Source organism: Otolemur garnettii, unplaced genomic scaffold (genome assembly GCF_000181295.1).
Source record: "Otolemur garnettii isolate 467f Iridium unplaced genomic scaffold, OtoGar3 scaffold00144, whole genome shotgun sequence".
Classification (NCBI taxonomy): Eukaryota; Metazoa; Chordata; class Mammalia; order Primates; family Galagidae; genus Otolemur; species Otolemur garnettii.
In genome coordinates, this window is record NW_003852539.1 from 2,891,330 (window position 1) to 2,897,019 (window position 5,690).

General features: G+C 42.3%; 1 protein-coding gene across 1 annotated transcript in view; it reads right to left on the reverse strand.

Annotated features, from left to right (window-relative positions):
* Positions 1 to 5,690, reverse strand: part of RLF (rearranged L-myc fusion) — a 112,903-nt gene that overhangs the window by 76,365 nt on the left and 30,848 nt on the right. The gene's annotated exons all lie outside the window — the stretch shown is intronic.

Sequence of the window (5,690 nt, forward strand, 5' to 3'; positions counted from 1 at the left end):
GGGCCCGGGCTGGATTTGAACCCGCCACCTTAGGTGTGTGTGGCTGGCGCCTTAGCCACTTAAGCCACAGGCGCCGGGCTGAATATTGAATTTTCTTAATACAATATAAATTGAGCACTAAATATATGCACAAGCACTGGTTATGTAAGAATAAAGACTATGATCATTGTCTTCTATAAGAAGAAACTTATTCCTGAATATGGCTCACAGCTCTATAGCTCCATAAAATCCATTTCTCCATTAATTAGGATTCCATGGATTAATTTATGCTGACCAATTTATAAAATGTTAATGTCTTTTTTTTAGAGACAGAGTCTCACTTTATTGCCCTTGGTACAGTGCCCTGGAGTCATAGGGTGGCACCTGTGGCTCAGTGGGTAGGGCACAGGCCCCCTGTACAGAGGGTAGAGGGTTCAAACCTGGCCCCGACCAAACTGCAACAACAACAACAAAAATGCTGGGCATTGTCTCGGGTGCCTGTAGTCCCAGCTACTTGGGAGGCTGGGGCAAGAGAATCGCCTAAGCCCAAGAGCTGGAGGTTGCTGTGAGCTGCGATGCCATTGCACTCTACTGAGGGTGACAAAATGAGACTCTGTCGCTTAAAAAAAAAAATTAAAATTAAAATTAACATATAGGCCAAATGTCAGTTTATTTTCTTATAATGGGAAATAGTCACACTACCACTCAGGGTACCCCATTTCTGAGACTATAGCATCTGAGACATTATCTGGTAAGTATAACCAGTTATTTTGGAATCTAAACAAAAAGAAAATTAGACTGGGAGAAAATCTGATATGTCACCTGGGTCTTATTGCTAAGAATTTGTTCCAATAACAGCAGAAAGTTGGCTTATATTCTCCCTGGACAATGCTAAAAAAATCACTGCCAAATTTTTTGTCTAAGGCACCCCTTTTTCTAGGTTCCATGGACTTGTGTTCTCTCTGGTTAGTTAGTATTATTATTTCTTTTTTTTGACAACTACAAACGTTTTGGTAACACCTACTTGATGTATCTATTTAGGTTAAGACTTGAATTATGTGTTTTATCCAACATAGCCAGGATACAACCATTTTTTCCCTCTAATATACATTCTGACTGGGTCTGGGAGTTCCCCATAGGTTTTTGGTAGTCTTATTTCCAGAAGGTAACTTTATCTTGAGTAAATTACATCTTATCTGAATACATTACCCTCAGAGTAATCTCAATAATCCCTTCAAGATTGTATCTTCCTCTCTTTAACTTTTCCGCATGAGGAACTATAAATATCTATGGTAGCAATGCAGGACTACACTGGATTTTCTAAAGCTTTGTTTCCATATTAATGGTTTGTTTGTTTGTTTTTGAGACAGCCTCAAGCTATCTCCCTGGGAAGAGTGCTGTAGCATCAAAGCTCACAACAACCTCCAACCCCTGGGCTCAAGCGAGTCTCCTGCCTCTGCCTCCCAAGTAGCTGGGACCACAGGGGCCTGTCACAATGCCCGGCTATTTTTTTTTGGTTGCAGCCATCGTTGTTGTTTGGCAGGCCTGGGCTGGATTCGAACCCACCACCTTAGGTGTATGTGGCTGGTGTCTTAGCCACTTGAGCCACAGGCTCTGAGCCATATTAATGGTTTTGATATCAGTTCTAATATCTCTAGCATGGTCTTGATTACTTTAAAATTAAAAAAAAAAGGCTCAGCGCCTGTGGAACTGAGAGAAGGTCAGGTTTGTGAGGACTTATGATTCCAATGGATGTGTTACACATTGTGGTACCTATTAAAAATTGTGTTAGAGGCTCGGCGCCTGTGGCTCAAGTGGCTAAGGCGCCAGCCACATACACCTAAGGTGGAGGGTTTGAATCCAGCCCGGGCCCACCAAAACAACGATGGCTGCAACCAAAAAGTAGCCAGGCGTTGTGGGCGCTTGTGGTCCCAGCTACTTGGGAGGCGGAGGCAGGAGACTTGCTTGAGCCCAGGAGTTGGAGGTTGCTGTGAGTTGTGATGCCACAGCACTCTACCCAGGGGGACAGCTTGAGGCTCTCTCCAAAAAAAAAAAAACCCCTTTATCACACATAAGGAAATAGGTGATAAACTGGCTGTGTGCAGTGGCTCATGCCTGTAATCCTAGCATTCTGGGAGGTTGATGGAATGTTGGAACACAGGAGTTGGAGACCAGCCTGAGTAAGAGCAAGACCCCATCTCTAAAACTAGCCAGGCATTGTGGCGGGTGCCTGTTCCAGCTACTCAGGAAACTGAGGCAAGAAAATCATTTGAGCCCAAGAATTTGAAGTTGCTGTGAGCTATAATACCATGGTACTCTACCCAGGGCAACAAAGTGAGACTATCTCTAAAAAAGAAAAAAAAGAAGTATGTGTGCATTATACCATACACAGAAAAAGCTCTCTTTATTAACATATTAGGCTATCTGATCTTTGTACACCTAAATTATCAGATAATTATGCTATTTTCCACATACCTCCTCATTTAAGTATCTTGCTACTTTGTCACAGTCTTTTATTTTTTTTTCAGAAACAGTTTCATTTTGTTGTCCTCAGTAGAGTGCTGTGGCATCACAGCTCACAGCAACCTCTAGCTCTTGGGCTTAGGTGATTCTCTTGCCTTAGCCATAGCAACCTCCAGATCTTGTACTTAGGTGATTCTCTTGCCTTAGCCTCCTGAGTAGCTGGGACTACAGGCACCCACAATGCCTGGCTATTTTTTTGTTTGTTTGTTTTTTTGTTTTTTTGAGACAGAGCCTCAAGCTGTCCCCCTGGGTAGAGTACCCTGGCATCACAGCTCACAGCAACCTCACAGTGCCTTAGCCACTTGAGCCACAGGCGCTGAGCCCAGCCTATTTTTTTTTTTGTTGTTGTTGCAGTTTGGCTAGGGCTGGGTTTGAACCCGCCACCCTTGGTATATGGGGCTGGCGCCCTACTCGTGGAGCCACAGGTGCTGCCCTGTCACAGTCATTTTAGATGAGTGGGCTTCTGTCATTTCAGAAGAACATCATGATACCATTTAATCAAATCCCAAATTTTAATAAAATAAGAAAAAAGAGTATCATAAAACTGACCCAAAACAATCCTTCTTTCCAGATAAATGAGTAGAGAGAAGGAATGTAGAATGTGTTTATCTGTTATATAAATGTGTTATATAAATAAGATTTCATCTAGTCTTCCTTATAAAATTTATTAAAATCTATAAGATTTCTATAAGAATTTTTATTAAATCTATAAGATTTCTATAAGAATTTCACAAAGAAATTCTGGTTTAGGTCAATAAATTACTTATTGTCTACACTGGCTAATCTAACCCAGGCTCAGTGCCTGTGGCTCAAGCGGCCAAGGCACCAGCCACATATACCACAGCTAGCAGGTTCGAATCCAGCCAGAGCCTGTCAAACAACAATGATGGCTGTAACTAAAAAAAATAATAGCTGGGCATTGAGGTGGGCACCTGTAGTTCCAGCTACTTGGGAGGCAGAGGCAGGAGAATTTCTGGAGCCCAGGAGTTGAAAGTTGTTGTGAGCTGTTATGCCATGCATTCACCCTACCCAGGGCGATGGCTTGAGGCTCTGTCTCAATAAAAAAATAAAAATAAACAAATAAAAAATAAAGGGCGGTGCTTGTGGCTCCAAGGAATAGGGAGCCAGTCCCATATGCCAGAAGCAGCAGGTTCAAACCCAGCCCCAGCCAAAAACTGCAAAAATTAACTAATTAATTTAATTAAATTAAAAAGAAAAAAAGCTCAGCACCTGTGGCTCAAGTGGCTAAGGTGCCAGCCACATACACCTAAGGTGGTGGGTTTGAATCCAGCCTGGGCCACCAAACAACAATGACGGCTGCAACCAAAAAATAGCCGGGCATTGTGGCAAGCACCTGTGGTCCCAGCTACTTGGGAGGTGGAGGCAGGAGAATCACTTGAGCCCAGGAGTTGGAGGTTGCTGTGAGCTGTGATGCCACAGTACTCTACCCAGGCGGACAGCTTGAGGCTCCGTCTCAATAAATAAATAAATAAAGGCAGCGCCTGTGGCTCAAAGGAGTAGGGCGCCAGCCCCATATGCTGGAGGTGGTGGGTTCAAACCCAGCCCCAGCCAAAAACTGCAAAGAAAAAGGTTTAGGGGGTGGTGCCTGTGGCTCAAAGGAGTAGGGCACTGGCCCCATATGCCAGAGGTGGTAGGTTCAAATCCAGCCCTGGCCAAAAACTTCAAAAAAGAAAAAAAGAAAAGGAAAGATTTAGGGTGGCACCTGTGGCTCAAGGAGTAGCGTGCCAGCCCCATACACTGGATGTAGTGGGTTTAAATCTAGCCCAGCCAAAAACTTCAAAAAATAAATAAATAAAGATTTATATTCAGAATAGTACCAGATTTAATGTTCCTTAAAGTCAGATATTATGTCTTATCAATATTTTTAGGGTGGCGCCTGTGTCTCAGTGAGTAGCATGCTGGCCCCTTATACCAAGGGTGGCAGGTTCAAACCTGGCCCTGGCCAAATTGCAACCAAAAAATAGCCAGGTGCTATTGTGGGCGCCTGTAGTCCCACCTACTCAGTCCTAGGAGTTGGAGGTTGCTGTGAGCTGTGATGCTACAGCACTCTACCGAGGGCAAGAAAGTGAGACTCTGTCTCTAAAAAGAAAATATATATATATGTACATGTGTGTGTGTATATATATATATATGTAAGTATATTTTTAGACCTACCACTCCTCTAACCACTTTCACCCCCACAGTACATTCTCAATTCTCACTAAATGTATGCTAAATACATTCACCATTTTAATCACTTAACAAATATTATTGGCCTATTATTCATACCAGTGCTAGATGTTGGGAGAAAAAGACATGAGGTCTCTCTTCACTGGTCACTCAGAATGAGTCAATACACATAACAGCTAAAACCACACGTGCAAATTAACCAACTGCTAACTAAAGTATGTAAAAAGGACCAAGTACAAAGATGGGGTAGGTCTTTCCACAAACCACTTGCCGTCTTAGGATGCTCTTACCCACCAATCTAGTATCTTCTGACACAGACATTACACTAAGACTTCCATGAGTTAATTTCAAAAAGGGTCCAATACTTCATGAAATTTATGTTTACAGTTTGTGCTACACTTGATTTATACCTTTTTTTTTTTTTTAAACAGTCTCACTATGTTGCCCTCGGTAGAGTGTTGTGTTGTTACAGCTCATAGCAACCTCAAACTCTTGGGCTTAAGCAATTCTCTTGCCTCAGCCTCCCGACTAGCTGGGACTACAGACACCCACCAAAATGCCCAGGTATTTTCTCGTTGCAGTTGTCATTCTTGGTTTTAGCAGGCCTGGGCCGGGCTCTAACCCGGCAGACTCGGTGCATGTAGCTGGCACCATAACTCCTGTGCTATGGGAGCCAAGCCTGATTTATACACTTTTTATATTCCTATATCCCTACCCCTCTTATGTTAGTTCAAATTAAACAGTGAGGTCTCCTTAACATACTCACTATGAGCACACTCTGGGCATTTGAACAGTCACTGGAACAATGTTTTTTATATATATATGTATATAAATTTATATATATATAATTATATATATATATATAACATATATACATATATATATAAAATATTTTTCTTTTTTTTTTTTTTTTGAGACAAAGACAAGAGTTTCACTTTGTCACCCTGGTAGAGTGCCATGGCATCATAGCTTGGAGCAACCTCAACTCTTCGGCTCAA